The following is a 12,350-nucleotide window of genomic DNA, read 5'->3' on the forward strand; positions in this document are numbered from 1 at the left end:
TAATATACCCAAAAAACAGTACCAATAAAAAATACAGCTTGCACTGCAAAAAATAAAAACCCCTTTACATCTTTGTTTATGAAAAAAGTAGTAACACCCAATAAAAATTTCTATAATTCGAAAGAGATAAAAATGGTCATGCCAAGGCCGGGCATATACTGTGAAGGGAAACACAAAACATAATGGAATTTTTTTTACATTTTTGTCATTACAATTTTATCAAAACATTTTGTGAAACATAAAATAGAGCCATTACAAAATACAAGTTATCATGAAAAAACAAACCCTCATGCAGCAGTGCGAATGGAAAGAATAAAGGGAGAGGTAAAATAATTCCTGTAGCAGTGACCTTGCAGGATTTTTTTGTTTTAAACCACTTCCCTAGGTTTTACTTATTGATATAGACTTATTTTAATGTGGGCTTGTTTTTTGTAGGTCAGTGTGTACTTTGTTATGGCTGTGTAGCAGTGAGGTCAGTATGTCGCACAGTAAGATACACGGGTTCGTTTTGCGAGCACAGCGCCTGTTGTGCACGATCCCCGGGACGTAGCGGTCTCTTCGAGTACAAGTCTCTAATGCCCCTAGTTTTACAACCATGAAAGTTGCGAAAATGTGTGGCGACTGTAGACAAAACCTTAATTTGAAAGAAGTGGGCTCCCGCGTTGGTAATGCTGGACAGGTGTTGTTGTACCCGCGGATTTCACGGATGGTACATACACATCCAGTCTTTATTGTACCTTTATATAGGTGCCGCATTGTATATAGTAATGAATTAAAAGGCCGACCTTGACTTGATATATCCGGCGCTTAATAATAATATTGTATTGGGATTCCCCACCGTTCAAGCGCCGCACTATTTACAGTGTATTTTATTGTAAGGACAACTTGGCTTTGATGTTCCTAGTTCCTAGCAACATTGTATCGAGGGATTCTGATACCTTCTTGTATATTCGGCACCTAGCAACCAAATATTGCGATATCTGATCAGTCTCCAGGCCGGAGCAGGTCACTTCCGGTTCCGTCACTTCCGGTTTCGGCGCGGGAACGACTGCCTCGCTGATTGGGCACATAACAAATTCATAGGTACGATGGGGGGTATTTATGGGAGCCGAGCTCTACAGTGGGCACTTCTACCCCTGAGGAAGTCCCCCATTTAGGGGACGGAACGCGTGGGAAGCCCTACACCTCCTTCACACCAATCGTAGCACCCTAAGGCTATCTGACATGGGACGCCGACTGAGACTTCCCTGACCTACACTTGGACCAGTTCACACTTAGGACTTACCTGTGTTGACCCTTTATTCTCTCTACATCGGGTTCTGTGTATTGTCCAGGTTGCTCCTCAGCACGGACTCTGGAGCTCTTGGAGGACTGTTATAGTGCAGGAGGTGGAGCTCTTGGAGGACTGTTACAGTGCAGGAGGTGGAGCTCTTGGAGGACTGTTATAGTGCAGGAGGTGGAGCTCTTGGAGAACTGTTATAGTGCAGGAGGTGGAGCTCTTGGAGAACTGTTATAGTGCAGGAGGTGGAGCTCTTGGAGGACTGTTATAGTGCAGGAGGTGGAGCTCTTGGAGGACTGTTATAGTGCAGGAGGTGGAGCTCTTGGAGAACTGTTATAGTGCAGGAGGTGGAGCTCTTGGAGGACTGTTATAGTGCAGGAGGTGGAGCTCTTGGAGGACTGTTATAGTGCAGGAGGTGGAGCTCTTGGAGGACTGTTATAGTGCAGGAGGTGGAGCTCTTGGAGGACTGTTATAGTGCAGGAGGTGGAGCTCTTGGAGAACTGTTATAGTGCAGGAGGTGGAGCTCTTGGAGAACTGTTATAGTGCAGGAGGTGGAGCTCTTGGAGGACTGTTATAGTGCAGGAGGTGGAGCTCTTGGAGGACTGTTATAGTGCAGGAGGTGGAGCTCCTGGAGAACTGTTATAGTGCAGGAGGTGTTGCTCTTGGAGGACTGTTAAAGTGCAGGAGGTGGAGCTCTTGGAGAACTGTTATAGTACAGGAGGTGGAGCTCTTGGAGAACTGTTATAGTGCAGGAGGTGGAGCTCTTGGAGGACTGTTATAGTGCAGGAGGTGGAGCTCTTGGAGGACTGTTATAGTGCAGGAGGTGGAGCTCTTGGAGAACTGTTATAGTGCAGGAGGTGGAGCTCTTGGAGAACTGTTATAGTGCAGGAGGTGGAGCTCTTGGAGGACTGTTATAGTGCAGGAGGTGGAGCTCTTGGAGGACTGTTATAGTGCAGGAGGTGGAGCTCTTGGAGAACTGTTATAGTGCAGGAGGTGGAGCTCTTGGAGGACTGTTATAGTGCAGGAGGTGGAGCTCTTGGAGGACTGTTATAGTGCAGGAGGTGGAGCTCCTGGAGGACTGTTATAGTGCAGGAGGTGGAGCTCTTGGAGGACTGTTAAAGTGCAGGAGGTGGAGCTCTTGGAGAACTGTTATAGTGCAGGAGGTGAAGCTCTTGGAGGACTGTTATAGTGCAGGAGGTGGAGCTCTTGGAGGACTGTTATAGTGCAGGAGGTGGAGCTCTTGGAGGACTGTAATAGTGCAGGAGGTGGAGCTCTTGGAGGACTGTTATAGTGCAGGAGGTGGAGCTCTTGGAGGACTGTTATAGTGCAGGAGGTGGAGCTCTTGGAGGACTGTTATAGTGCAGGAGGTGGAGCTCTTGGAGGACTGTTATAGTGCAGGAGGTGGAGCTCTTGGAGGACTGTTATAGTGCAGGAGGTGGAGCTCTTGGAGGACTGTTGTAGTGCAGGAGGTGGAGCTCTTGGAGGACTGTTATAGTGCATGAGGTGGAGCTCTTGGAGGACTGTTATAGTGCAGGAGGTGGAGCTCTTGGAGAACTGTTATAGTGCAGGAGGTGGAGCTCTTGGAGGACTGTTATAGTGCAGGAGGTGGAGCTCTTGGAGGACTGTTATAGTGCAGGAGGTGGAGCTCTTGGAGGACTGTTATAGTGCAGGAGGTGGAGCTCTTGGAGGACTGTTATAGTGCAGGAGGTGGAGCTCTTGGAGGACTGTTATAGTGCAGGAGGTGGAGCTCTTGGAGGACTGTTATAGTGCAGGAGGTGGAGCTCTTGGAGAACTGTTATAGTGCAGGAGGTGGAGCTCTTGGAGGACTGTTATAGTGCAGGAGGTGGAGCTCTTGGAGGACTGTTATAGTGCAGGAGGTGGAGCTCTTGGAGGACTGTTATAGTGCAGGAGGTGGAGCTCTTGGAGGACTGTTATAGTGCAGGAGGTGGAGCTCTTGGAGGACTGTTATAGTGCAGGAGGTGGAGCTCTTGGAGGACTGTTAAAGTGCAGGAGGTGGAGCTCTTGGAGGACTGTTATAGTGCAGGAGGTGGAGCTCTTGGAGGACTGTTGTAGTGCAGGAGGTGGAGCTCTTGGAGGACTGTTGTAGTGCAGGAGGTGGAGCTCTTGGAGGACTGTTATAGTGCAGGAGGTGGAGCTCTTGGAGGACTGTTATAGTGCAGGAGGTGGAGCTCTTGGAGGACTGTTATAGTGCAGGAGGTGGAGCTCTTGGAGGACTGTTATAGTGCAGGAGGTGGAGCTCTTGGAGGACTGTTATAGTGCAGGAGGTGGAGCTCTTGGAGGACTGTTATAGTGCAGGAGGTGGAGCTCTTGGAGGACTGTTATAGTGCAGGAGGTGGAGCTCTTGGAGGACTGTTATAGTGCAGGAGGTGGAGCTCTTGGAGGACTGTTGTAGTGCAGGAGGTGGAGCTCTTGGAGGACTGTTATAGTGCAGGAGGTGGAGCTCTTGGAGGACTGTTATAGTGCAGGAGGTGGAGCTCTTGGAGAACTGTTATAGTGCAGGAGGTGGAGCTCTTGGAGGACTGTTATAGTGCAGGAGGTGGAGCTCTTGGAGGACTGTTATAGTGCAGGAGGTGGAGCTCTTGGAGGACTGTTATAGTGCAGGAGGTGGAGCTCTTGGAGGACTGTTATAGTGCAGGAGGTGGAGCTCTTGGAGGACTGTTATAGTGCAGGAGGTGGCGCTCTTGGAGGACTGTTATAGTGCAGGAGGTGGCGCTCTTGGAGGACTGTTATAGTGCAGGAGGTGGAGCTCTTGGAGGACTGTTGTAGTGCAGGAGGTGGAGCTCTTGGAGGACTGTTATAGTGCAGGAGGTGGAGCTCTTGGAGGACTGTTATAGTGCAGGAGGTGGAGCTCTTCGAGGACTGTTATAGTGCAGGAGGTGGAGCTCTTGGAGGACTGTTATAGTGCAGGAGGTGGAGCTCTTGGAGGACTGTTGTAGTGCAGGAGGTGGAGCTCTTGGAGGACTGTTATAGTGCAGGAGGTGGAGCTCTTGGAGGACTGTTGTAGTGCAGGAGGTGGAGCTCTTGGAGGACTGTTATAGTGCAGGAGGTGGAGCTCTTGGAGGACTGTTGTAGTGCAGGAGGTGGAGCTCTTGGAGGACTGTTATAGTGCAGGAGGTGGAGCTCTTGGAGAACTGTTATAGTGCAGGAGGTGGAGCTCTTGGAGGACTGTTATAGTGCAGGAGGTGGAGCTCTTGGAGAACTGTTATAGTGCAGGAGGTGGAGCTCTTGGAGGACTGTTATAGTGCAGGAGGTGGAGCTCATGGAGGACTGTTATAGTGCAGGAGGTGATGTAGCTCTTGGAGGACTGTTATAGTGCAGGAGGTGGAGCTCTTGGAGGACTGTTATAGTGCAGGAGGTGGAGCTTTTGGAGGACTGTTATAGTGCAGGAGGTGGAGCTCTTGGAGGACTGTTATAGTGCAGGAGGTGGAGCTATTGGAGGACTGTTATAGTGCAGGAGGTGGAGCTCTTGGAGGACTGTTATAGTGCAGGAGGTGGAGCTCTTGGAGGACTGTTATAGTGCAGGAGGTGGAGCTATTGGAGGACTGTTATAGTGCAGGAGGTGGAGCTCTTGGAGGACTGTTATAGTGCAGGAGGTGGAGCTCTTGGAGGACTGTTATAGTGCAGGAGGTGGAGCTCTTGGAGGACTGTTATAGTGCAGGAGGTGGAGCTCCTGGAGGACTGTTATAGTGCAGGAGGTGGAGCTCTTGGAGGACTGTTATAGTGCAGGAGGTGGAGCCCTTGGAGGACTGTTATAGTGCAGGAGGTGGAGCTATTGGAGGACTGTTATAGTGCAGGAGGTGGAGCTCTTGGAGGACTGTTATAGTGCAGGAGGTGGAGCTCTTGGAGGACTGTTATAGTGCAGGAGGTGGAGGTCTTGGAGGACTGTTATAGTGCAGGAGGTGTTTTCCAGTTCTCCTCGCAGGTAATTCTGGCCAATGAATTTACGAATGTCCTTGGTACAATATTAATTGTCTGTAATCCGTCTTTCTTGTCTGTGTCGGGACACAAATAAATCTCATGTTTGCCTTTCTGTTACTACAATAAAGTGATTTTGTATATTGTCAGGTGACGCGTCTCTTCTCTTTTTGTATACATTGATTCTAGTTTTGCTGTGTGGACAGATCCGTCTTGTGACAGAATTGATATGTAACTGGTGCTTGTGCACGGCCCATTTTTTGAATTTCATGCTATCGGACACATGATATCATATCTTGTGTTCCAGGTTGGTAGAACCTCTAAGCCTCAAGGCCAAGAGACCCGCAGCAGCTCCCCTGGTACGGACACCCTATCTGAGGGCCATGGGCAATCATTGGTGTAAGTTGTTAGTAGCAGCAGGACTGTGAAATGTGGCTTTATAGTAAAGGTTTGTAGTTTCTCCATGTGGGCTGGTAGGCACATCCTTACACCACTGTGCTCTGTGTTCTCTGCAGTCAGTGTTAGGTATTGTCTCCAGGGAGATGGGTAATTCTAACTTTCTGTATGTTAGTAGCTGCAGTACTGTGACAAATATATTTATATTCCAGGATTGTACTGTGGGATTGAGCTCGCACTGCAGCGCTCTTGGCTTTCTACATGTTATTTCTCTGAGTAAAAGTCATGGCAGATTTGTGATTGAGTGAGGGGCCGTGAAACTGTTGCACTGCACAGAGGACAGCAGTGTCAGGACACTTTCCTAGTATATCCTGGAATAGAAATCCATATATCACAGTCCTGCTGCTACTAACAACATACATAAAAGTCTGATTACACATGTCTCCAGGGACAATATCTAACATGGGCTGTGGAGAGCACAGCAGTGTGAGGACAGTCCTGGATTATAAATACATATATCACAGACCTGCTGCTACTAATAACATAGATAAAGGTCTCCACATGTCTCCAGGGACTGTACATAACACTGTAGTCTGTGCAGTCACACCTGCTGAATAAGTAGATGAAACAGATTACAGGGGTCTTCTGCTCCTGGGGGGTCAGCCTCCGGGTTACCTGTCCACCTCTACGTCCAGCTTTACCCTTCTGAACCCCTAAATGCAGACAAGACCCTCTAATCTTATATAGGACCTGCCGATACATGACCATGTGACACGTGCAGGTCCTTCTCCTGGTAGAGGTTACTTGCTGTCCTGCTTGTTCACCTGCAGGGGACGGGGAGAACAAGATCCACAGTGACAACCTCCACGGTAAGTGCTCTCACCACAGTCTGCAGGCTGATAACAGGGGACAACAGCGGGCTAAGGTTTATCTTTTGATTGCAGGAGGACCTGTCAGGGGTGTTCAGGAGATGTGGACCGGAGGCTAGAGACCAGGTACATCCCCACTGCTGGATTTCATGTTATAGTAGACAATTCCCAGAATCCTCCCCTAGAGGGCGCTATATACTCATCATACTAGGGAGGTGAGATGTATATACTGTGTATAGCACCCTATAACCATGGTGGGTGGTGAATGGCGGAGTATCTTACGTTCCGGCATGTTATCTGAGCGGCGTCACCTACAAGGGGCTCCACGTGTCCGTCAGCCTGCGAGGAGTCCTGCACCGGTAACGTGTCCTCCTCCTCCGCTCACTCCTGAACTGCAGGCCGGACCCCGGGGATGGTGATGGAGGTCGGGGGTCCCCTATAGCCAGGGCTGGACCCTCATACATACAGCCCCATAATGAGAATCTGTTCTTCAGTAAGGAGACAAGAAGACGGTGACTTTTGACCATGACATCTAAGGGGTTTAGCTCCGTCCACTGCGCCAGTGCAGGACTCCTCGCAGTCTGGATCAGGGTCAGGCCGGCGGTCACTGATGACACGTGGAGCCCCTGGAAGGTGATGCCGCTCAGACCGGGGGTCATTATCTCCACACCAAATCTGGATTGGCTCAGTGATCATGTCTGATTGGATGGCATATGACCGCTGTGGTGAGGGATTGGCTCAGTGATCACATCTGATTGGATGGCATATGACCGCTGTGGTGAGGGATTGGCTCAGTGATCACATCTGATTGGATGGCATGTGACCGCTGTGGTGAGGGATTGGCTCAGTGATCACATCTGATTGGATGGCATGTGACCGCTGTGGTGAGGGATTGGCTCAGTGATCACATCTGATTGGATGGCATGTGACCGCTGTAGTGAGGGATTGGCTCAGTGATCACATCTGATTCGATGGCATGTGACCGCTGTAGTGAGGGATTGGCTCAGTGATCACGTCTGATTGGTTAGCATGTGACCGCTGTAGTGAGGGATTGGCTCAGTGATCACATCTGATTGGATGGCATGTGACCGCTGTAGTGAGGGATTGGCTCAGTGATCACATCTGATTGGATTGCATGTGACCGCTGTGGTGAGGGATTGGCTCAGTGATCACATCTGATTGGATGGCATGTGACCGCTGTAGTGAGGGATTGGCTCAGTGATCACATCTGATTGGATGGCATGTGACCGCTGTAGTGAGGGATTGGCTCAGTGATCACATCTGATTGGATGGCATGTGACAGCTGTAGTGAGGGATTGGCTCAGTGATCAGATCTGATTGGATGGCATGTGACCCCTGTAGTGAGGGATTGGCTCAGTGATCACGTCTGATTGGTTAGCATGTGACCGCTGTGATGAGGGATTGGCTCAGTGATCACATCTGATTGGATGGCATGTGACCGCTGTGGTGAGGGATTGGCTCAGTGATCACATCTGATTGGATGGCATGTGACCGCTGTGGTGAGGGATTGGCTCAGTGATCACATCTGATTGGATGGCATGTGACCGCTGTGGTGAGGGATTGGCTCAGTGATCACATCTGATTGGATGGCATGTGACCGCTGTGGTGAGGGATTGGCTCAGTGATCACATCTGATTGGATGGCATGTGACCGCTGTAGTGAGGGATTGGCTCAGTGATCACATCTGATTCGATGGCATGTGACCGCTGTAGTGAGGGATTGGCTCAGTGATCACATCTGATTGGATGGCATGTGACCGCTGTGGTGAGGGATTGGCTCAGTGATCACATCTGATTGGATGGCATGTGACCGCTGTGGTGAGGGATTGGCTCAGTGATCACATCTGATTGGATGGCATGTGACCGCTGTAGTGAGGGATTGGCTCAGTGATCACATCTGATTGGATGGCATGTGACCGCTGTAGTGAGGGATTGGCTCAGTGATCACATCTGATTGGATGGCATGTGACCGCTGTAGTGAGGGATTGGCTCAGTGATCAGATCTGATTGGATGGCATGTGACCCCTGTAGTGAGGGATTGGCTCAGTGATCACGTCTGATTGGTTAGCATGTGACCGCTGTGATGAGGGATTGGCTCAGTGATCACGTCTGAGCAGTCTCTTCTATCACATGGAAGGGGCTGTGCAGAGGGCTCAGGACACAGCAGTGTGAGGACAGCTGTGTGAGCGCTATCGCTGCACAGATGCTGGGTGTCTGACGTGGCAGGTGACGTGGCGGTGGTCTTCTTCCTGGATTACAGTATGATTGGGCGCACTGTGCCCCCTGGAGGATGACCGGTGCTGGAGCGCCCCCCTGTGGCAGCTCTTCCTGCTGGTGGAAGGTGGTGATGTGTCTGTGTGCGATGGATCGGCGCCGGGTCTGCGGTACCTGACGTCTTCTCTATCCTAGTGCCGCGGTTATGGGGCGAGTCTGCGGAGCCCTCCCCGGACAGGTGGGTACCGTACCCGAGCGGGGTCACATGTATATCCGTGTACTTACCTCTGTCTGTATCTCTCTAACAGCCACACACCCTGAAGTTCTGCGCTGAGGACTGATCCTATGGGAGTGCAGCGGCCGCAGACTCCTCCTCCTGGACACTTCCGTCCTTGTTATACGTTTTCCCAGGAGCTGCTGTTGTCTTGACTTTTGTAGATCCTGAATTTTATAATAATCTAATAAATTGATTTGATAGCTGGGCTCCGCCTCCTCTGTCCGCCATCTTTGAGGTCACAGGATTGTACTAGGGTGTGTCCTCACACTGCTGTGCTCTGTGCTCTCTGCAGCCAGCGTTATGTATTGTCCCTGGAGAGATGTGTAATCAGACCTCACACTGCTGTGCTCTGTGCTCTCTGCAGCCAGTGTTATGTATTGTCCCTGGAGAGAGGTGTAATCAGACCTCACACTGCTGTGCTCTCTGCAGCCAGTGTTATGTATTGTCCCTGGAGAGATGTGTAATCAGACCTCACACTGCTGTGCTCTGTGCTGTCTGCAGCCAGTGTTAGGTATTGTCCTGGAGAGATGTGTAATCAGACCTCACACTGCTGTGCTCTGTGCTCTCTGCAGCCAGTGTTATGTATTATCCCTGGAGAGATGTGTAATCAGACCTCACACTGCTGTGCTCTGTGCTCTCTGCAGCCAGTGTTATGTATTGTCCCTGGAGAGATGTGTAATCAGACCTCACACTGCTGTGCTCTGTGCTCTGTGCAGCCAGTGTTATGTATTGTCCCTGGAGAGATGTGTAATCAGACCTCACACTGCTGTGCTCTGTGCTCTCTGCAGCCAGCATTATGTATTGTCCCTGGAGAGATGTGTAATCAGACCTTTGTGTATGTTTGTAGTAGCAGCAGGACTGTGATATGTGGATTTATATTCCAGGATTATGCTAGGGGAGAGTCCTAACACTGCTGTGCTCTCTAGATGCAGTGTCAGGTATTGTCCCTGGAGAGATGTATCTTTGTTTATGTTCTTAGCAGCAGGACTATGAAATATGGATTCATATTGCAGGATTGTAGCTCCTCCTTGTGCACTGGGGGTGTATCCTCACACTGCTGTGCTCTGTTCTCTCTGACGCCAGTGCTATACATTGTCCCTGGAGAGATGTGTAATCAGACCTTTTTGTATGTTGTTAGTAGCAGCAGGACTGTGATATATGTGAATTCCAAGATTGTAGCTAGGGTTATCCTCTCTACGAGCTACTACTAACAGTGTACAAAAAGGTATGATTACACATCTCTCCAGGGACAATACATAACCCTGGCTGCACAGAGCACAGCAGTGTGAGGTCTGATTACACATTTCTCCAGGGACAATACATAACACTGGATGCACAGAGCACAGCAGTGTGAGGTCTGATTACACATCTCTCCAGGGACAATACATAACACTGGCTGCAGAGAGCACAGAGCACAGCAGTGTGAGGTCTGATTACACATCTCTCCAGGGACAATACATAACACTGGCTGCAGAGAGCACAGAGCACAGCAGTGTGAGGTCTGATTACACATCTATCCAGGGACAATACATAACACTGGCTGCACAGAGCACAGCAGTGTGAGGTCTGATTACACATTTCTCCAGGGACAATACATAACACTGGCTGCAGAGAGCACAGAGCACAGCAGTGTGAGGTCTGATTACACATCTCTCCAGGAACAATACATAACACTGGCTGCAGAGAGTACAGAGCACAGCAGTGTGAGGTCTGATTACACATCTCTCCAAGGACAATACACAACACTGGCTGCAGGGAGCACAGAGCACAGCAGTGTGAGGTCTGATTACACTTCTCTACAGGACAATACATAACACTGGCTGCAGAGAGCACAGAGCACAGCAGTGTGAGGTCTGATTACACATCTCTCCAAGGACAATACATAACACTGGCTGCAGGGAGCACAGAGCACAGCAGTGTGAGGTCTGATTACACATCTATCCAGGGACAATACATAACACTGGCTGCAGAGAGCACAGAGCACAGCAGTGTGAGGTCTGATTACACATCTCTCCAGGGACAGTATATAACACTGGCTGCAGAGAGCACAGAGCACAGCAGTGTGAGGATTGATTACACATCTCTCCAAGGACAATACATAACACTGGCTGCAGGGAGCACAGAGCACAGCAGTGTGAGGTCTGATTACACATCTCTCCAGGGACAATACATAACACTGGCTGCACAGAGCACAGCAGTGTGAGGTCTGATTACACATTTCTCCAGGGACAATACATAACACTGGCTGCAGAGAGCACAGAGCACAGCAGTGTGAGGTCTGATTACACATCTCTCCAGGAACAATACATAACACTGGCTGTAGAGAGTACAGAGCACAGCAGTGTGAGGTCTGATTACACATCTCTCGAAGGACAATACATAACACTGGCTGCAGGGAGCACAGAGCACAGCAGTGTGAGGTCTGATTACACTTCTCTACAGGACAATACATAACACTGGCTGCAGAGAGCACAGAGCACAGCAGTGTGAGGTCTGATTACACATCTCTCCAAGGACAATACATAACACTGGCTGCAGGGAGCACAGAGCACAGCAGTGTGAGGTCTGATTACACATCTATCCAGGGACAATACATAACACTGGCTGCAGAGAGCACAGAGCACAGCAGTGTGAGGTCTGATTACACATCTCTCCAGGGACAGTATATAACACTGGCTGCAGAGAGCACAGAGCACAGCAGTGTGAGGTCTGATTACACATCTCTCCAGGGACACTACATAACACTGGCTGCAGAGAGCACAGAGCACAGCAGTGTGAGGTCTGATTACACATCTCTCCAGGGACAGTATATAACACTGGCTGCAGAGAGCACAGAGCACAGCAGTGTGAGGTCTGATTACACATCTCTCCAGGGACACTACATAACACTGGCTGCAGAGAGCACAGAGCACAGCAGTGTGAGGTCTGATTACACATCTCTCCAAGGACAATACATAACACTGGCTGCAGAGAGCACAGAGCACAGCAGTGTGAGGATTGATTACACATCTCTCCAAGGACAATACATAACACTGGCTGCAGGGAGCACAGAGCACAGCAGTGTGAGGTCTGATTACACATCTCTCCAGGGACAATACATAACACTGGCTGCACAGAGCACAGCAGTGTGAGGTCTGATTACACATTTCTCCAGGGACAATACATAACACTGGCTGCAGAGAGCACAGAGCACAGCAGTGTGAGGTCTGATTACACATCTCTCCAGGAACAATACATAACACTGGCTGCAGAGAGTACAGAGCACAGCAGTGTGAGGTCTGATTACACATCTCTCCAAGGACAATACATAACACTGGCTGCAGAGAGCACAGCAGTGTGAGGTCTGATTACACATCTCT

General features: G+C 49.8%; 1 long non-coding RNA gene across 1 annotated transcript in view; it reads left to right on the top strand.

Annotated features, from left to right (window-relative positions):
* LOC140069168 (uncharacterized) overlaps positions 1-9,190 on the top strand; it is a 32,830-nt gene extending 23,640 nt beyond the window's left edge. The window contains exons 3-6 of the long non-coding RNA XR_011848724.1: positions 5,523-5,614; positions 6,442-6,480; positions 6,556-6,606; positions 9,023-9,190. This is a non-coding gene — a long non-coding RNA (uncharacterized lncRNA). The remainder of the gene's footprint in view (positions 1-5,522; positions 5,615-6,441; positions 6,481-6,555; positions 6,607-9,022) is intronic.
* The last annotated feature ends 3,160 nt before the right edge of the window (positions 9,191-12,350 follow it).

Source organism: Engystomops pustulosus, chromosome 7 (assembly GCF_040894005.1).
Source record: "Engystomops pustulosus chromosome 7, aEngPut4.maternal, whole genome shotgun sequence".
Lineage (NCBI taxonomy): Eukaryota > Metazoa > Chordata > Amphibia > Anura > Leptodactylidae > Engystomops > Engystomops pustulosus.